This window comes from Phoxinus phoxinus, assembly GCF_949152265.1.
Source record: "Phoxinus phoxinus genome assembly, chromosome: 3".
Lineage (NCBI taxonomy): Eukaryota > Metazoa > Chordata > Actinopteri > Cypriniformes > Leuciscidae > Phoxinus > Phoxinus phoxinus.
The window spans coordinates 31,201,631-31,223,729 of record NC_136878.1 but is presented as its reverse complement, the minus strand read 5'-3'; the positions used below and the strand labels follow the sequence as shown (position 1 = coordinate 31,223,729).

The 22,099-nt window shown below is 40.6% G+C and overlaps 1 protein-coding gene across 4 annotated transcripts in view; it reads left to right on the top strand.

The window, feature by feature from the left end:
* Window positions 1-22,099, top strand: part of mctp1a (multiple C2 domains, transmembrane 1a) — a 221,340-nt gene that overhangs the window by 1,629 nt on the left and 197,612 nt on the right. The gene's annotated exons all lie outside the window — the stretch shown is intronic.

Here is a 22,099-nt window from a genome sequence, read left to right as displayed (position 1 = left end):
GAAATTATTTTACATCATGCGTTCTCCCTGTAACATATTAATGCACTAATGCAACTATGATTTTCATAAAATGCAGTTATGACATCTTATGACATCTGTCCCACAAGAAGGTTTTTCTTGGTCACAAAGTTTTCCATTGTCTTAGTAGCCCTTAACTGCTGACACGTAGCAGCTCTTGTGGTTATCACACTTAAATGTCCCAGATGTCTGAAATGACACATATGCCGAATGAAGATGTTAAATGCAACAAAAAGCAAACTTATCTGCTAACTCAGGTGCAACTAGTGACAACAAGCTAAAACTGTAAGATTTTGAGTAAAAGCTGCTGATTTTTTTTTACAGAGAACTGTCCAAAGACACACTGAATATTTTAATCAGGAAGTATGAGCTCAATGGCCTAAACAGGACTTTATAAAGCTAATTTTATTCAGGTTTATGTTATTTTCCCCCAATGCATTGTAGCCTAATTTAGTTTAATTCATCTATCAGACAATGATAATGCAAGAGAAAGCAATACTCCATTTCAGAGCAATTCCCTTATCAATAGTATACCATTTGGAGTTTTCACTTTCAAATGGACCTTGTTGCAAATAAGATCCTGTTTTTTAGGCTATATCAGTTCATTATTTTATGAACCTGTTGACAACATCATTGTCCCTTCAATTCATTATTTTACGAATCTCCATTGGTCATGTTGAAAAAGATCAGTTGTTGAATATTTAAATGCTTAGATTTTTGTTGAGCATATCTTATGTAATGCTGCAGAAAGACTAACATTAATATACAGTTGTAATCAAAATGATTTAACCCCCAGCAATGAACAAATCAAACAAAATTACTTCTTTTAATGACTTCTGCAGTCTCAAAATTAATTACCCCTTCATGGCAAGCACCTTTAGTAGAACATCCTTTTGCTGTTATGACCTGCTGCAAATGAGATGTTTAACCAGACATCAGCTTCTTGCAGCGTTTCTGAGGGATAGCCCATTTCTAATGAGCATAGTTCAGTAATATTCTTGGGGTTTGAGTGCTGCAACCGCCTTCTTCAAATCCCACCAGATATTTTCTATGATGGCCACTGTAGAATCTTCTTCTGCAAGCAAGCCTTGGTGGAATTTGAGGAATGTTTGGGATCATTGTCCTGTTGAAAGGTCCAATGACGCCCAAAGCTTCAGCTTCTCACTGACGGCATGACGTTTTCTCCGAGGATTTCCTGATACTTCCTGATACATCTAATCCATGTTGCCTTCCACACGCTGCAGGTTTCCAGAGCCAGAGGATGCAAAGCAGCCCCAGAGCATCACCGAGCCACCAGCATGCTTAACTCTAAGAAGAGTGTTCTTTCAGTGCTTCATTATTCTTCCTCCAGACATACCGCTGATCCATAGGGCTGAAAAGTTCCAGTTTTGTTTTATCGCTCCACAGAACAGAATCCCCAAATGTCTGTGGCTTCTTTATGATTTTGAGCAAATTGGAGCTGACTTCTCTTGTGGTTTTGGGTCAGTAGTGGGTCTGCGGTGGTGTACGTCTTGGAGTTCTGGCATGCGTTAAGTACGTGCCTTTCTGTGCAAGCTGAAACCTCAGTGCCTCTTGCCACCAAGGCCATTTCTCAATATGCGTTCTTGTCTGTACCTGTGTTCTTGTGGACTTGGTTCTTGCCCAAGTACTGTCCCAATTCAAAGTTCACATCTAGCCAAATCCAGTTCAAATCCCCGGATGTGTTCTTGATCCGCCCCTTTTACCGAGGATGCATGTAGAGGTGACTTGTGTGGACTTGAGACAGACAGGTATCCCAGAATGCATCTTGCACCATCAGCAAGCGTCAATGGCAGAGGAGAAAACCCGCTTAATATCAAAATACTACTCTTATCGTGTCACGAAATGTAATTCCAAGAGTGTTTCAGTCGCGAATGTAGTTGTTTAAAGCTCAAATCTGTGGTTTATTTATAAAGATAGCGCCTATTTGAAAAATGTATCTGACGTTGTCGGAGTTGTGAGATCCAGGCGATCACCGGGTGTTCAACGCTCAATAACCCTGACTGGAACAGCTTTTCCTCGGCTAGTGCTTCTAATGTTTGCCGCTGGCTCTGGTGTCTCTAGTCTATGGTTAAACATAAGATATAATTCGTCTTGTGTATATCTAACGGGCGATCTTTGGTCTCATTAATCTATAATTTGTTCCATGGCAAATCGTTTTGGCTGAGCGCAAAGTGAAGTTTCATAATTTTATATATTTAGGCTATTTAACTTGAGCTATTTTAAGGCTATTTTAAGCTGACTTATGTTTGACTTTTAGTAGAAAAACTCCATACAGCACCTTTAAAATATATAGAATATTTTTTATATTTACATTCTCTTCACTGTACATGTATAATAAAATAAAATGACACAACCCCGTCTCTGTTTTTTAAATGTCAGTTTTAATGTTCAATAATGTTTCATATTTTTAAAATGAAAACAAGAAGCAGGGTTGTGTTTTATTATATTTCGTGTTGTTATAAATATAATATGCAGTGAAGATAATCAATGTACACGTTGCCTGAACCGCATTTGTGTGGCCATTTAATGTGTTTAAGATTTTTTTAAATGAAAAGAGGCAGAGTGTTGTTTTATACCATATTTCGTTTTATTGTAGCCTAAAATATACATAAAAAGATAACCGGAGTAGCCAGAGCGTGCTGAGTGACGCGATCAAGAACGCCGCTGTCTCATTTGCCGAATAACCGGACTTGCAAGTCCGAAGTTTGCGTACCTGGTATTGAGAAACGGCCCAAGTCTTGCTGCAGGTCTTTTGCAGTCACTCGAGGGTTTTTCTGAATCTGCCTTCTCAGAAATCTGGTTGCAGCCGTTGATAGCTTCTTTTTTCTGTCCCGTCCAGGTAGTGTAACCACTGTTCCTTTAACTTTTAACTTGCAAACTTTGCTTCCAACGATGTCTCTATAGGAACATTTAGTGCCTTCGCTATCTTTTTGTATCATCTTCCTTGTTTGTGAAGGGTGATAATATCTTATCTTAACTTTTTGGACCATTCTTTTGCCATATCAGTGTTACAAACCAGTTCAGATATTTCATGTGTTCCAGCTCAAGCACACCTGGTGCAACTAATGAAGCCCTTGATTAGCTACAACACGTGTGCTTGAGACAACACCTGTTTTGCAGATCAGTTTCCACTTGAAACATTTGTTGTTGAGCTATTTCAATTACTTTTGAATGATTTGTTCATTGCAAACAGCTGAAAGTCTGTAAATTTTGTGTTGTGGTTTAAATAATTTTGATTAAGCATGTATACTTATGCTCACTGTAACTATTTCAGGGGCTAATAGAGAGACCCACCAATTATTAGTGAGATGAGTGATATCCATTTGGATCAAGCTTGGTCAGAGAGATATGCACTCATTTTTTATACTATAATGTACAGTAGCTATAAATGGACATAAATGGCATAAATGGTATTTTTTCTTTAGTAGAGAGAGTGATTTACAATTTGCATGCAATAAAGAATTATGTCATCACTGGTGAACGAAAGGAGACATTTGCAAGTTTTGTTTCCTACAATGGACAGTATATAAATACAGCCTAAATACAGGTATAAATGTATAGCCTAAATATCTATCTCATCCAGGGCTTTTTTGTTTTCTGTTTGATAAAGTATGCATTAATATTTCGGTGTGAGAAACCATTACAAAAATTGTAGGAATAAATCAAACTGAATCATAAAAAAATTGGATAGGTTTGCAATCCTGTTTGACCTATATGAAATCTAACTGATTAATTTGTGAATCTCCAATCACTAGTTTTCGGTTATAAACAACTGATTGCAAACATACAAAATGATTGCTAAAGTATTATCAAGGACAACTATTTTCAGGTCAGTATATGTAATCTCCATAGCCAGACAAGGATTTATCAGTAATATTTCACTGGGGCTCTAGTGACCCCCCTGGTTACAAAGCTAGAATAATATTTCTAACTTATGCCGTTTGCAATAGGTTTTTTTTTATATGAAGACTCGGGTATTTATAGAAAGATCAAAATCTATGTATGAAATACTATACAGTATGTGGCTTTGAGAAGTTCAGTGACATTGTATGCAGAGAAGGCAAAGAAAGAACCAGTGACCCATTTAGCCTGATCCATAATTAAACCCTTTAACATATCTTTCCCTCCATAGCAATTATATAATACCTGACTGCCATACTGGTCCTTTTTCTCTGTGTTGTTCTGTTTGGAAATGTAACAGATACGGGGCTAATTTTCCATGAATTGTAGAGATTGCAGCATTTAGATCTATGTGATTTCTGTTTAGAGTAGAGCCGATTATGTAAGGTCATGAAGAGTGTGTACAATCACTACTGCTCCTGAGTCGTGTCATCACGTTTTTATTACCTCACCATGGAGGTTTCTGTCACCAGCTGCGTGTGGAAGAAGCTTCTGGCAGTAAATGTACTTTCTGGCTCTCAGACAATAATACATTTAGCTAATTTGCTGACTTGTTTTAGCAAAGTGTCAGGCCTGCATAGTCTTTAATTATCAAGGCTGTCCCTTTAATACATAGTTATATACAATAAAAAAACTAAATTAAATGATCTAGTTATGCCCTTTGACTTTAGGCTTTGGGACATTTCACTGTTTATTTTGTTTCCAGATAGATTGTAAGTTTGCTGGGGATTTTATGCAGGTTATAACGTTACACCTGTAGGGGGCAACAAGCGACAGTCTTTAGGTGTGATTCATTGGTTCATTAACTTAAATGATTCGTTCAAATACTGATTAATTCAGGATTGAATTAAGTGACTGTTCTTTGTCCTTTGATATGCCACAATCATTCATTCAACGAAAGTCATTGATTTATTCGAAAACATTGAATCATTCATAAAACAAACACTCATGGTACTGTTGCTTTGAGATGTTTCGCCTTTGTTTGTCTATTTTCGTGGCGGCCAAATTACACGAACTAACTGGAATATATGTCTAAAATGTAAGTTACTTAATATTATCCTATTGTTTATTGCAATGTTTTATAAAAGAAATTTCACATTGTGTATTCCTTTCTGATATTCTGATCAGCAAACAATCTCGCTCGCCTGTATATTTCAGATATTTCAGGACACTTCAGATTAGACTTTCCACCTTAGTTTAGCAAACATTCTCAGTTCAGTCGTGTAGGCTACAATCTTAATTTGGTGTTGGCCTAATTTGGTTCCTCTGAACTCCTCACAATCTCTGATGTTTTGACACACATGCTGCTCTATTAAAGGCAGGGTAGGTAGGATTTTTATAAAAAAAACTTTTCCCCAAATTTGTTTAAACTGTCTTTATATACCAATACATAATTAAAATGTAAGTACTCTGAAAAAGAGAGTATAAAAATCGAGTGTCTGTAGTCCTCTCAGGGCTGCAATAAACACAGCCACTTATTCCATTCACTCCCACCCCCTCCCTTATGGGCTCCTTCCAAAGCCACGCCCCCAAAACACATGAACGCGCCATGCCGACCGCTCAGCTGGAGGAGGACGCGTTTACAAGCGCCGATCGGAGAGGAGCGCAGTGCATGTCGTGACATCATGTCAGATTCAGATGTAATAAAATACCTAACTTTATAATTATGAATATAAACAACTAACATGGCTATTAGTACTCACTATCAAGCTAGCATATCGATACTGGTAAAGTTGAAAATATATTGAGTTATATTCGGTAACAAGCTAGTAACATAAGGCAAAGCTAAATTGATACACGTTTTCCCATTACCATCAGTTACACTGTGATGAAGGTGAATTTCGTGTAAGATTCATAACATATAGCAGCCTACGGTGTTTTGCATGTAAGAGCTTCCACAATGAAAGCACTGTTGGCTCTGATGAGGACTACACTTCGGAGACAAGTACCGTATCGTCGGCTCAAGGACAGGTCCGGGGTCGAGGGCGAATACTGTCTTCCTTTTTTTGCCTTCGCTGACTGTATATGCAGGTACTGGGAGTTTTGACTGCTCTTTCTCTGCAATCATTGTGATTATTCCTAGCTTCCGTGCCTCTTCCCCTCCTCGAGTCAAACGGGTGCGCGTATGTGGGCAGATCCTGTAGCGGCAGGGGTGGTAGCCATGGTACCGAGGGAGAGTGACAGTTGCCCAGCCAATCATTTCATTCGTCCCGAATGGAAATAAGTAGCTGTGTTTATTGCAGCCCTGAGAGGACTACACACACTCATATTTAATGGGCAAAGCAGGCCATGGTGATTCGTTAATCCATTTGTATGCAGACGACACCATTTTGTATACATCCGGCCCCTCTTTGGACTCTGGACTTTTAAATGCTAGTAAGACTAAATACATGCTTTTTAATCGAACACTGCCCACAACTGCCCACCAGACTACCAGTCTCGACGGGACTGTTTTGGAAAATGTGGACTCTTATAAATATCTAGGTGTCTGGTTAGACTGTAAACTCAACTTCCAGATTCACATTAACTATCTCCAATCCAAAATTAAATCTAGAATTGGTTTCCTATTTCGCAACAAAGCCTCATTCACTTATGCTGCCAAATATGCCCTTGTAAAACTTACCACTTTACCGATTCTTGATTTTGGCGATGTTATATACAGAATAGCTTCTAAAACTTTACTTAGTAAATTGGATGTAAATTATCATAGTGCTATCCGTTTTGTTACCAAAGCCCCATACACTGTTCATCATTGCGATCTTTATTCCCTCATTGGCTGGCCCTCACTACATACTCGTCGCCGAACTCATTGGCTCCAGATCATTTATAAGTCTTTATTAGAAATATCCCCACCTTATCTCAGCTCACTGGTCACCGTAGCAACATCCACCCGTTGTTTGCGCTCTAGTAGGTATATTTCACTGGCTGTCCCCAAAGTCAACACCTCTTTTGGCCGCCATTCCTTCCAGTTCTCTGCTGCCAATGACTGGAATGATTTGCAGAAATCCTTGAAGTTAGAGGTTCCTATCTCCCTTACTAACTTTAAGCATCAGGTGCTAAAGCTGTCTATTGATCACTGCACCTGTTACAGTAATAGCCCTTTTATTTCCGTTTATTGTTCATTCCAGTATTATTTTTTCCGCCATTATGGCCTATTTAGTGTTATTTTAATAATTATATTGTATTTTGCTTCACACTTGTATGTTGTATATGGATTGGTTTATTGATTGTATGTTTATTTATTTCTATGTGTAACTGTGTTGTTGTTGTTGTTGTCGCACTGTTTTTCGCTCTGTCTTGGCCAGGTCGCAGTTGTAAATGAGAACTTGTTCTCATCTGATTTTACCTGGTTAAACAAAGGTTAAATAAATAAATAAAATACTCCCCGTATTCCAGAAAGCAATGTTAAAGGAACCGTGTGTAAGATTGTGGCCAAAACTGGTACTGCAATCACTTTCAAATTACTGTAGAGCGGTGTATTGAATGCACATCTTCTTTGATGTGTGAGAAGAGAATAAAATAAGATCATCATGTGCTGAATACCTCTGAAACAAACCCTGTAGCAAAATCTGCTCCAGAGAGTTCAGAGAGTAAGTTGCTATGGCTACTTACTTACCCTTGAAAGTTACCGAAAGTTGAGGTTATCCGTTTACTCTGAGTAAACTCACCTGGGTATGCCACATATCCTGCTTTATGCAACATAAAGTTAATACCATTTAAAATAAACACTCCTTTACTACTACATGTTCCCTCATTTTTGAAAAAGGCTTTTTTTTTTTCAGCAGAGCTGCAGTGATCTAAGAATGTTGCTTGAATAAGCTTTATTAGTCCAATTCAATTGAAACAAACAAGTTTCAAAGCACTTTGAGTAACACTCTTTTAGTTTCTTTTAGTGAGAAGTTGAGTCACATTTCCTGACAACACAATGGTAAACCACAATAGGTTGTGCTTGTCTGTGACTTGAGCCCCTGAATAGTGAATACTCCATACCATCACAGTTTGCTATCAACATCCTGCCCCCAGGGGCTCATAGGAAATGATCTAAAATGTGTAAACCACATAACATCATACATAAAAGTGCTCAAAGGCCGCTTGGCTTAACGCTGTAGTGTTTCTATGCCTGGAGTAGAAATGCCGGTGTAATATCCTCATGCCGCACAAGGACGCACAAGCCAGAATGTTTCTAGATCTATTTGTAGGTTTGATATCTCGTATGTACTGTAGGTTTGTGATGAGATCGGGTTATAGATAAGACTAAAACAAGATGCTGGCACGAAAGCAGGTTTATCTCTCTTGTGAGCAATTCACCTTCATGTCAAGTCCTATTGTATTTCTGGGATGTTAAGTTAGATTTTTTTTGTTTTTGTTTTTTTCAACCCTCTACAATGCGAGTAAAAGCCAAATGATGTCCAGCTCCACCTCTGTAGACCTAATGGGTGGAGTTATGTTTAGCGATAGGGTTACATCCAGAGAGGGGTAGCTGGTGGGTATTCCAGAAAGCAAAGTTAACTTACTGTCAAACATACCCTGAACTCTTGGTTGATTAAGCCAAACCTTGCTTACTTGAGGTATGTTGGTTCCAAAAACGCATCCGGGATTAAGTTCAACAGACGCTAAGAAAAAGTGCGCCATACTTTCTTCTTTTGTTTACAGTAATGCAGATTTACTAACTTGGTGAAAACACCACCTATTTGGTGGTTGTGCAATAATTTTGCAATCTTTTAGTTTCATAATCGTTAATCATGGTGAAAAATAACAATATTATTAGTTTGCAGCTAATTATATAATAAAAAGAAAGACTGATTAGACTAAATAACAGTTTTTGATAACATGGCTGTAAAAGTATTTTTTTTTTATGTTTAGTCATTTTGCTTCCACATTGCTTGAAAAGTAAGATATAATAAGATTTTTTATTATAGACATACATTATAGCATAGAAAATGTGCTGTTCTTTATCAATACTAGCCGTTATGACACCTCAATCTCAGAAAAAGATGAAAATAACAAATATATGGGTTAAGCAAACTCTGAGAGTGTGGACAACAGTTCAGAGAAAACTGAAAGGAGTGGCATCCTTATCAAGGGCTATGTCCATATCACATAACCCTGAGTTTCTACCCTCTAGGTGGGATGCTTTTAAAGATGGACTGAGAAGGGTCTTACTATGATTGATCAGCTCTTTGATTCAGCGGAAGTACATTGCGCTCTCTTTCTCTGATCTTAAAGAAAATGTTATGTTATCATCAAATAATTTTTTCAGATACCTACAAATAAGAAACTATATTACAAATCATAAGGAAAGGGAAATAATTAAGAAAGCCCAGATAATACGTTCCATATAAAGACAAAGTGAAATTAATCATATAGAGGATGAGTCTTGGGTACATATATGCACAGTCAGGGCATCAATAGTCGAAACTGGAAACTGTCATAACTGTTTTTTTAGAACACCACAGGTGATATCAAAATGTGTGGATAATCCAGAAGCAGAGAAATGTTGGAGGGAGTGTGGAAAGGTAGGAGACCACACACATATTTTGGGAATGTCCAAAATTAGTTACATTTTGGCAAGGGGTTAATGATGAGATAATGACAATTTTGCATATAGATCTGCCTTTTGCTCCCTTGTATTTTTTGCTTGAAGGAATACCCCAAGATTTTTGTAGTCAAAACCAGAGATATATTCTGCATGTCACACACGCGCACTCAACGTGAGAGAAAGAGAGATGCTTATGTCACGTAAAGAGAGTTGACTTGCTAGATCTAAATGCAGGGCTTGACAATAAGGACTGCCCAATTGCCAAGAGTTGAAGGAACGGCCACTGTCCTGATCTGGTCAGTGCTGCATCGTCATGAAAGTTTATCATTTGCACTTGTTTTTAAGCCTTGTTAATTTAAACATTCAAATGCAAGAAGAGACGAAAGTGCTCAATTCGGTACTCGCTCAGAAGCCACAACTGACAACACGTGAATACTGAGTTCTCTTCATGACGTCTTTCGCTTGAACAGACAATTTCACATAAAATTATGCCAAAACTCCCATCTTGGCGCGTGAAGTATAATTATAGAAGAAGAAGTGCCTAATTATTTTTAGATGCTCATAAAAGCTTGAAATGGACTTGTCGTCTTGGCTCAAGAATCGGATACACTATCCAAATGTCCATAAACACCTATTGATTTTTCACAGGTGTTTTACTCATATTTTGAATTACACATTGCATTGTATTTTAGGGTTAAAAAAAAAAATCCATTAAACTATCAGAAAATGTCCTGGCACTTTTTTTGTTTTTCCACAGATTTTTTTTATTAGTGTAATCACTAGTCAAGGGTTTGGCATTGTGCACATTCTGATGGTGGCATCAGCCAATCAGAATTGTCATGACATAATCTTTCTCTGGCTCATTAATAGTCACGAACATTTATGTCTTATGCCAGCCAATGAAATGCCATTGAGATGAATGGGAATAGCCTTGAACATTAAACTTTTTTTCTCTCAGTACCATTCAATTTCATTAATTTAATTAGGAATGAGATGTGCAATATTTAGTCATATAATATAATAAGTGTATTACAATTATATTATATATTAATTAATAAATTTTATATATAACTCATCAAAAACAATATATGGTTTCTTCTCATTTTTTTATTAAGTACAATAATAATAATAATTAAGTATGACAGACAGTTAATAAATATAGTTTTATTAAACTATTAAACTAGTAAATGTAAATTATTTATTTAATTATTTAATTATAAATTATAAGGTAAACTCTGCTCTTTGTTCAAAACAAACATGTGCGTCCTGTTCTCTGGGTAATGTATATGTTTATTAGACTTCTCTGGGCTCCTCTTCTGTCGGCCTGTTGAAAGCACATGAAGTGCCTTATAAAACCATTTTTTCTTCCTTGCTTTCATTTTTATCAAACAGTGGCTAACAAATTACAGGATGAAAGGCCTTCATGGAGTTATTTTACATGGAAGAAAACTGTAATTTAACCCTATCAGTTTGTTTTGTGGCGTATACAGGGCAGGCAACGTTTTTAGAAAGGAACAGGTGGACTGAATATTTACAAGATAAATGTGTGCCTTTGTTAAACGTTTTAACATGGTAATTCAGCAAAACATTTGCAGTTCAATGGCAGTTATCAAGAAAAAAGGGTCTAAATGCACTTGCAAATGAAGCTGTATGAAAACACATCTCTGCTTCTCATGTGAATATGTTTGTGTGTATTTTAAAAGGACTAATGAATGTGCATGAGCCGTATGCTATAAAGGGTAGCAGTGCGTGTAGTTGGGTTCAGAGAGCATTATGAAGACCCACTGGATGAAATGTTTTTTGGATTTCTACCCTTGTCATCAGAACAACTGTGGTGTGCTCGACTGAAGCAGGACGTGTTGATCCAGTATGGAGTGTGTAAGTGTTTAAGCCATTGTGTGTGTGTGTGTGTGTGTGTGTGTGTGTGTGTGTGTGTGTGTGTGTGTGTGTGTGTGTGTGTGTGTGTGCGTGCGTGCGTGCGTGCGTGCGTGTGTGTGTGTGTGTGTGTGTGTCTGTGTCTGTGTCTGTGTGTGTGTGTGTGTCTGTGTGTGTGTGTGTGTGTGTGTGTGTGTGTGTGTGTGTGTCTGTTGTAGTGGAGCTCAGGATCCGGTCACTTCAGACAGGGTTCTCTGCAGAAAATAAGGACATTTAGATTCTGATTTTGAAAAAGTTGCTGATAAGTAGGGCTGTAACGATTAATCGCGATTAATCGAAATCCAAAATAAAAATTTGTGTTTACATAATAAATGTGTGTGTACTGTGTATACTTATTTTGTATATATAAATACACACACATGCATGTATATATTTAATAAAAATGTGTTATTTATATATAAAATAGTTTTATTTATATATAAATCATATTAAAATATATTTGCAGTATATTAATGCAAATATTTCTCAAATATATACATGCATGTGTGTGTGTATTTATATATACAAAATAATTATACACAATACACACACATATATTATGTAAACACAAACTTTTATTTTGGATTTCGATTAATCGCGATTAATCGTTACAGCCCTACTGATAAGTGAAAGATATGTGGACACACGGGGCAATTCATTTCCACAGATATCCATTAAAATTTGCACCCAAGAAGTCACTTATGTAATAATGTTTATATGGGAAGAAATCATATGAACATTTTGCAGTAAAGGAAACCTTTGGACATATTGCTTTAATTATTAAAGTTATTACTTTTATTCAACTTTATTAGCATTCATGGTTTAACAACAATGGATGGATGGAATCCATCCCTTGCGCAAAATGTTCTTTATAGTGGAAAAAGATACTTCAGTATTAAAATTACCTTCACACTAACGACATAATGGTTCTTTGGGTAGCCCAAAATGGTTCCTCTATGGCATCATTGTAGAACCCCCCCCCGCCACACACCCCCACACACACACAAATTTAATTGCTTATCGTTCAATAAAAGGAAATATGAGAATTGTATTGTATTGGCTGGTAACTTTTGGATATTTGATTGTTCATTCTCATTTCCTCTTTTTTTAAATTTAGATTACCTTTGCCATCATCTAACATGTAATCTTTAGAAAACCTTTCTAAAGGTTTTAACCCCATTTGTGACCTAGAATCTGTTGAACAAATTGGACTTTTAACCCTCGCTTGAGCTTGAAGCCTTGCTTCATTCTTGTCAAATTAAATAAGGTCGATTGTGAGCAGGACTCTGAGGAAATAGCAGCTGTGGCAACACAAATTCAATCTGTAGTTTTATTGATAATGGCCGCATGCTGATATAGTGTTGTTGTGATGGTGAGTGGTTAAGTTTGTAGAGGTGTTTATTTGTTTGCTTCTTCCTATAAAGTAGCAATCCATCACTCACTTCTTCAAAATTGTGCTGTGCACTCCTTCACAGGACTTTAAGAATTCCTCAAACATCCATTTGCATCCATAAAAGTAAAAAGATTAAAAAGTACAGCAATGATGGAGTAGTAGTCTTCTTGAAGCTAGTAGATAAAGTGTCTAAGTATAATTAAATGCTGGCTGCGAGCAGGCCGGTTCATCATGTGTGAAATCTAATTTGCACAGGGCTGAGTCTTGCACATGGATGTTTGCATAGAGGCAAATGCGATTCACATTAACTCTTCAGGCAGACTGGACATCGATTAGCAGTTGTGTGGATGGATTCTCCGCTCCACTGGGATCCGTATTGCATTGTTTGTTTGTGTAACACAAGCTACAGCACACCCAGGCTTTGTTAGGTGATGTTGCTTGTTTGTTTAATCTTATAGAAAACACTTAAGAATTAACTGTATAATATATATAAACCATGCATGAACCTGATGCATCTTGTATGTGTTTTCATGTTTCAGACTTAAAATGGGGATACGTTTGATTGTTGTTTTAAGAGGATATTTTCAGCGTTCCCAGCAAAAAGTCTGGCTCGTCATCTGTCATTTGTGTGTGTGTCTGTAAGAGCCGGAGAGAGAAAAGGTAAAACGCTTGTTTGTGTTTTACAGTTTTTTGGGATTGCTTAAGCACGATTTTCAAAACAGGGCCCGTGTTTTCAAAACACTACACACAATTAGCAGAACCACACACCCAATTAGCAAAACCCTACAGATCCTTTGCATAATTAAACACACTTGTAAAAACTATACACTTCTGTTTAAAAACCACACTTTGTTACCATATGAAACACACACGTTTCACATTACTATACTCTGTTTGCACGAGTTACACTCTGCTGTGATAAACCTAAAACACTTTTAGCACTTCTACTTCCCTATGATTAGAGTAGGCTACCATCAACAAAGTACAAATATAATGTAAATTCACCAAACACTACACAAGACCAATGTTGCAGACTGAAGAAACTCATTTATTTCTCAACACGCCCAAAATGTTGACATGGAGATTCATAATACTGTAACAAAATGTCACTTTACGTATTGTACTGTAAGTTTACTGTAAAAATAAAAAAAAATAAACTAGACATTGTCTCTTCGCCTAGCTGGATCGGGCCAGAGAATTTAATCGCAAGCAATGTTGCAATGTTGTCATTAGCAAGACACCTTGGAAAGACACATCTTGAATGACGAATCTATCCTTGCATTGCTGCTACCTCCATCTGGTCACAGGCCTCCTCCATGGCTTGGATGAGGGGTACCTCAGCCTGGAGACGGAGATCATATACCTTCCACCGCCACGAGAAAAACTCTTCTATTGGGTTGAGGAATGGAGAGTATGGTGGAAGATATAGGACGGTGAAATGTGGATGTTGCTGAAACCAGATCTGAACCAGAGCAGAGCGGTGGAAAGACACATTGTCCCAGACAACAATGTATTGCATATGAACTCTGCATATAATCGATTTGATTTGCTGCTGTTAACGTTGTGCAATTGGTCCAAGAATGTAAGTATGAGTGCTGTGTTGTAAGGGCCCATATGGGCATGGCGGTGGAGGACCCCATTCTGTGTAATGGCTGCACAGTGTTATATTACCCCCACGTTGCCCTGGGACATTGATGTTTCTTCCCCTCCTTCGTGTTCTCGTCAGGTTGAACCCAGCCTCATCTACGTAAATGAACTCATGCTGGATCTCCTCTCCATCCATTCGTAAAACTCTCTGAAGAACAGTGTCAGGCAAAATTGTGTAGTTCAGTGTAGATCTAGTACCTATTTTCCTGTCTAAATGTTCTTATCACACTTGCCACTGTGTATCGGCTTAGATTTGGCTGTACTCGCAGTCCAGCCTCCCTCAGCGTCAGGCCGTGGTTGACAACGTGGTCAACCAGTGTTGCGCGGATCTCATTTGTCAGATTCGGTCCTCTTTGAGCACCTTCTTGTCTTCCTCTTCCTCTATCTCCAGCATGGCCTCCATCTCTTCCTCTGTTGATTCCTCTTCCTCCCCTTCCTCTTCCTCCTTGTCCTCCTCGTCCTCCTCCTCCTTGTTCTCCTCATTCTCCTCCTCGTCTTACTCTTTCTCTGACTCTTTCCATTGTGCTTGAAGACCGATGAACTCACCTGCTGCTTTTTATAGTGCTTATACACCTGATTGGTGTGTCTACAATTAAGCAAACAAGTGTTTGCACACCTGATGACTGTGTTGAACCAATTGGTTGGACGGTGCGGTAATTTGACAGTCAGTGCTTTGGTATTGCAAGGAAGTGACTTCATGATAGATTTTTGTGTGTAATGTATGTTAAGTGTGTTTAGTGTTTTGCAAATCACTGTGTGTAGAGTTTTGCAACAAGTGTGAGGTTGAGAATGTGCTTATAGTTGTGCAAATATGGGCTGATGTTTTGCTTCTTGAGTGTAAGGTTTTGCTAATAGTGTACTACTTTTAATTTTAGTGTGTAAGCAATCCAAAAAAACTGTAAGCTCACAAGTGGGTCAATTCTGTGCTCATATTGATGTGTTGGGGTCTTTGTGATATTTTAAAAATCATTATATTATTTTTGTGTTGATGCTAGTTTACAAATTGGCATTAGTTAAATGAATAACCATGCTTAGCTTACCACTGCATACCAGATGGCCTCTGTTCCTGCAAGACATCAAAGTTTGCCAACAGGCCTGTTTCATGGGACATTATTGTGACAGACTGAGGCAAACCTTCCAGAGAAATTGAAGTGCCATTCAGATTCATGTCCTAGAAGGGCCTCATCACAGAAGTCTACTTTAAATTTGTCTGGAGGTCCACAACATTATTTGAAGTCAAAGTTGCAGAGTGTCTGGTCCTTTTGCTTCTAATTCCTACTCCACCTCTGTATCCAATCCAACCATATTAGTTGGCACATCATATTACTGGTAATTTGCATAAAATTATGTTTTGAGTTCTGTAGTTTTCGAGTATTTTGCTAAAACTTTATCTGTAATTGAGTATTTGCATGTTTCCAGTCAAACCAGAAATGTGCAATGGCAGATGTACAAACAATAACATCATGGTTAGAATATAGCTGCAAGCTTTTTCAAAAAGTGGTGGTGTCAAAACTGTTGGTAAATGTGGTCGGGACGTGTCCCATCCATCCACCTGTAAATTGGTTGTCACTCAAATAACAAGAAATCAGCAAATCTCTAAGAAATTTCAGTTGCTTTGTCGAGATGAATCGCATTGTGAATGCATCTTTATTTTAATAGTTCTCTCCACCATTGCATAATTGGGGTAGAAGGTGAGCTGGGCTGAAAGGGTGGTCTTTATTTTTGGAATTAATTTACTCACCCTGGTAAATGGTAAACAGAAGCTGTACTGTACTTGTGTGACACGTGAGAACAAACCTTATTGGTTCTTGCACATCCAGCAGGTACATATCTTCATTTTTTTTTTTTTTTTTTTTTTTTTTTTTTTAAGATGAACAAAAGTCTTTTGGGTTTGGAACGAAATGAGGTTGAGTAAATGATGACGTAATTTGTGACCCTGGACCACAAAACCAGTCACATGTCACATCAATGTCACAAAACCAGTCACATCAAAAAAATTTTTAAATTGAGATGAATGCATCATATGAAAGCTGAATAAATAAGCTTTCCATTGATGTTATGCTTTAGGTTAGGATAGGACAATATTTGGCCGAGATATACCTTGGGTTGAGGTAGGGTTGAAGTGAGGACTCAAGGATGCAGAGGAATATGAGCTTCATTAAAGTAAATCAAAACAGAAACTACCCCGTGTGGGGGAAACCACTACAGACTAGTCTTGGCAGGAAACATACGACAGGACTCATCAGACAGGCAGGGTAACAACAGCATACGACAACGATCTGGCACAGGACAGCAAACACAAGGGGAATAAATGGGACAGCAAACAAGGCAGGTAACGAGGGAGGACAGGTGGGGACACTGAACCAATAATCAGATAACAAGATGGGCGGGGTCAGACAATAGTCAAGAGAGGACAGGGAAGCATAAAGAGTAAGCCATGTGCTCACATCAAACAAGAAAATCATATACAAGCCAGTAACCAATTGCTAGCCATGAGCTTACACAGAACAAGACATGCACATGCAATTTGAGCAAACTGTTTTGCCGGCGAGCATGGGGAATTATTTTATTATTAGGCTATTCAAAAAACGCACCCCTGTGCGCACCTAATAATAAAATAATTCCCAGTGATCGTTGAATATTATTTTTGTTTGAAATTCCCATCCCTACAAAATACGAAATGTCTTAATCAGACAACAGACCAGCACCATAGCATAATAAAAATATTAAGAAATACAATAAAAATACATTCAAGTAAATTATACATAAAGGAATAAAAGAGGCTCAGTAGCTTCTGCAGCATTATATTATATTATTATACAAGCATGCAGTCGGCAGGTGTTGTTGCTGTTGTTACGTGACTAAGCAGTGTCTGACTAGTCGACACGTGGGGTGATGACATCATTGTTTCACAAAATATACGGATTGGCTGTACACACGAAAACGCAAGCGTGTCGTTTTCAAATTTATCCACTCTGGGACCCGGTTTCAAAAAATAGCAGTTTTAGGCCCCGTTTACACGTACATGGTTATTTTGAAAAACGGAGACATTTCCCTTCGGTTGTGCCCCTCGTTTACACGCAAACGGAGAATTCTCCTCTGAAAACGATTCTTTCTAAAAACTCCGGCCAGAGTGGAGATTTTGGAAAACTCCGTTTGCGCGTTTGCATGTAAACTGAGAAACACGGAGTTTTAGGCAGCGACGTCACAGTATGTGACTATTTTCGGGATTCTGGTTGGCTAACATGGGCTTGAGCTTCTCGTTACACTGCCACCTACAGGTTTGGGATGCTCTTGACGGCATATACACGGGTTCGTGTGCACAGGGTTATTTTTGAAAACGAAGAGGGGTGAAATGTCCGTTTATGAAAATAGCCGTCCACGTGTAAACGTAGCCTCAGTCTCTCAAACCACCGGATCCGTCTGGATGAAACGCCAATACGACACAAAATTTGTACGTATACAGCTAAACGCGTCTCCGTGTGGACATGGCCTGAGACACAGCACAAGACAGAAACACAAGACACATAAAGGGAGCAGAGAACATGAGGAACAGCTGACAACACTCAGACAAACGAGGACTCAACTAGACAAGGGGGCTAGTACAGGGAAACAAGGAGGCAGGAATAGAGGAGCACATGGCCAACACAAATGTTTAAGCACAACACAAACATAGATACATGAAACAAAGACAAAGCTGCCAGGGCAGAACCCTGACAGAGATACTATTTGAAAATCTGGGATCTGATGATACAAAAAATCCGAAACATTGAGAAAATTATCTTTAAAAGTTGTCCTTTATGTTTGCGTTTGTGCTGCATTCACTCACAAAAAGTTTGATATATGTACAGTAGCAAATTTACAAAATATCTTCATGGAACATGATCTTTACTTAATATCCTAAAGATTTTTGGCATAAAAGAAAAATCGTACTCGGTTACTAACGTAACCTCGGTTCTCTCTAGGAGAGGGAACGAGTACTGCGTCGAAGAACGCTACGGGAAAGATATTTCTTTGTCGAGATTGAAGCCAAAAATTAATCCTTAATTTTGTAATATTGTAAAACGCTTTTCTGAAGCATACAACCTAGGCGGAGCAATACAGCTCACCCATTGGCTGCTCTGCCAGAAAAGCACAGCCTATGCGAGGCCAGGACGCTGACCAATGAGGACGCTTCGCGCCCTTCTGCGTCACCTCCCGCCCAAACAGGCGTGGCCTAGGCCTATAAATACGAGCATAGCTGTCTAACACGCCGATTTTCGTCAATGAAGCGACGCAGCGTGGACACGCACGGCATGAGACGCAGTACTCGTTCCCTCTCCTAGAGAGAACCGAGGTTACGTTAGTAACCGAGTACGTTCTCTTACGTAGAGTTCTCTCGTACTGCGTCGAAGAACGCTACGGGAACCCTATGCAAACCGCCGTGCGTGTTCTTGGATCGACACAGACACCTAAGGGCGCGCGCGCCCTGGTATACAAGCGCCTACCCCAAGAAGTATAGGGAGAGCGGCTAAAATAGCATCATCCCTTATAGTAGTGCCTCTTAAGGCATAATAGCATATATATGTAAATATAGATATATATGAAGGGTAATAGCATGCTCATGGGACACATTGTCAGTGAGTGATGCTTAAACATTGAAGTGACCTGGGCCGCAGCGCGGGGCAGGAACACTTATACATATTAGGCATTGAAGTGACCTGGGCCGCAGCGCGGGGCAGGAGCACTTGTACATATTACCATTGAAGTGACCTGGGCCGCAGCGCGGGGCAGGAACACTTATACATAGTCTTCTAGACCGAGAGCAGTTTAGCCTGCAACGCAGGAACCTCTAGGTTATAGAACCTAATAAATGTAGACGGGGAGGCCCAGCCTGCCGCCATACAGATATCATGTAACGAGATTCCGCTATACCAAGCCCATGAAGAGGCCATGCCTCTCGTGGAATGTGCTCTGATGCCCAAAGGGCATTCCAAGCCTCTAGATGCGTAGGCTAGCGCAATGGCGTCCACTACCCATCGAGATAGACTCTGTTTCGTTGCGGCTCGTCCCTTGGAGCGCCCGCTGAACGAAACAAAGAGCTGCTCCGTCTGTCGAAAAACAGCGGAGCGGGACACGTAAGCTCTTAATGCCCTGACCGGGCAAAGGGAGCTATTTCCGTCCTCTGAGGCCGGCATGGCCGACAGGGAGATGACCTGAGCCCTGAACGGTGTGTTGAGGGACTTAGGCACGTACCCATGCTTCGGTTTCAATACGACTATAGAGTCGTTTGGCCCGAACTCCATACAAGAAGCTCTCACTGAGAGCGCTTGCAAGTCTCCCACACGCTTCACTGAAGCGAGAGCCAAAAGAAACACGGTCTTGAGAGACAGGTGTTTCATGTCAACTGAGTGAATAGGCTCGAAAGGGGCCCCTTTCATAGCGTTCAACACTGTAGAAAGGTCCCAAACGGGGACTGAAGGAGGCCTTGGAGGGTTTAACCTCCTGGCGCCTCTCAGGAAGCGGACCACCAGGTCGTTCCCGCCTAGTGAACGACCAAGCGTTGGATTAACGAACGCTGATATGGCAGCCACATAGACTTTGAGCGTGGATGGGGTTCTTCCCTTATCCAATAGCTCTTGCAAGAAGGAGAGAATCTCCGGTTCTCCACACTGAAGTGGTGACAGACCTTGATCTGAACACCATCCAGAGAACACCGACCATTTGGAAGCGTAGAGCCGTCTAGTAGACGGAGCCCTAGCTTGTTCGATCGTGTCTAACACTCCTCTTGGGAGGTTAGCGGGCACCCGTTTATGGCCCATACGTGTAGGGACCAAAGCTCGGGGTGAGGATGCAGAATCGAGCCCTTGGCCTGTGAGAGGAGGTCTCTCCTCACTGGAATCGGCCACGGGGCAGTACTTTTCAGTCGCATCAAAGCTGGGAACCAGGTCTGATTCGTCCAGAATGGAGCAACTAGCAGTACTGAGCATCCGCTCTCCTTGATACGCTCCAGCACTTGAGGCAGGAGTGAGACAGGAGGAAAAGCATAGAGCGGACGGCGGGGCCAGACTCTGGCCAGCGCGTTCGCGCTCTTCGAAAAGAATTCTGGGCAATGAGCGTTTTCCTGGTTTGCAAACAGGTCTATTTCCGCTCTGCCGAACGTTTTCCACAGCAGACGCACTGTCTGTGTGTGTAGGGACCACTCTCCCGTAGGAACGTTGTTCCGTGAGAGTCTGTCCGGGCCTACGTTCAAGTGGCCTGGCACGTGCATTGCTCTTAACGAGCGCAGGTTGTGCTGGGCCCACACCAGTATGCGTTCCGCTAACCTGAATAGGTTCCGGGATCTCACGCCACCCTGGCGGTTTATGTAGGCTACTACCGACATGTTGTCCGAGCGGACCAGGACGTGGTGTCCTTTTATCCGGGGACAGAAGCGCCTCAGCGCAAAGTCCACTGCCATCATTTCCAGGCAGTTTATGTGCGGTAGTTCGGCTCGCTCTGACCACTGGCCAAAGAGCGGACTGCCGTCGAGCAGTGCTCCCCAGCCTGAGGTGGACGCGTCCGTGGACACCACCTTCAGGCTCGAGGAAGTCCCCAGGCTTACACCTGACCGGTACCAGTCTGACGCTCTCCATGGTGTCAGGGCTGAAATGCATTCCTGAGTGACCTTGAGGCGATAACGACCGTGTAACCATGCTCGGCGCGGTACGCGCGCTCTCAACCAGAACTGTAGTGGGCGCATGCGCAGCAGGCCCAACTGCAGCACTGTTGAGGCTGAGGCCATGAGGCCCAGCATTTTCTGAAATCTCCTGAGTGGCACTATGTGGCCGCTGAGGAAGGATTTCGCCATTTGCAGGGTATTTTGCCTGCGCTGTGATGACAGCTGTGCTGTCATAGACAGTGAGTTCAGATCCAGTCCTAAAAAGGAGATCCTTTGACTGGGAAACAGTGAACTTTTCTCCCAATTGACTCTCAGACCTAAGCACTCGAGGTGATCGAGAATTAGGGTCTTGTGGCGGATGCGTTCTGAAGGTGATTGAGCTAGAATCAGCCAATCGTCCAAATAATTCAGAATTCGAATGCCGCGGAGTCTCAGGGGTGCCAGCGCCGCGTCCATGCACACTGTAAATGTACGAGGTGCTAGAGACAGGCCGAATGGCAGGACTGTGTACTGATATGCCTGGCCCCCGAAGGCGAATCTCAAAAATCGCCTGTGACGTGACGCAATTTGTATGAAAAAACGCGTCTTTCAGATCTATTGCCATAAACCAGTCTCCTCGGCGAATCTGCGCGAGGATAGCTCTGGTCGTGAGCATTCTGAACTTTCGCTTTGTCAGCGCTTTGTTCAGATGCCTGAGATCTAAAATGGGTCTGAGACCCCCGTCTTTTTTCGGTTCCAGAAAATATCTGCTGTACAGACCCCCTTCGCTCTGAGCTTGAGATAAAGGCTCTATGGCCCCTTTGCTCAATAGCTTCGCTATTTCGGCTCGAAGTAGATGTGCTACTTCTGTTTTCACCGTAGTTTCGACTTTCTCCGTGAAACGGGGAGGGCGTCGATGAAACTGTAGCGAATAGCCTCTTTTTATAGTCTCTAGCACCCATTCTGAGACCCCGGGAAGTCATTCCCATGCATCTGCACGTGTGACTAGGGGTTGAATGTAATCTGGGCCCTGGTCGCGAAATGGCGG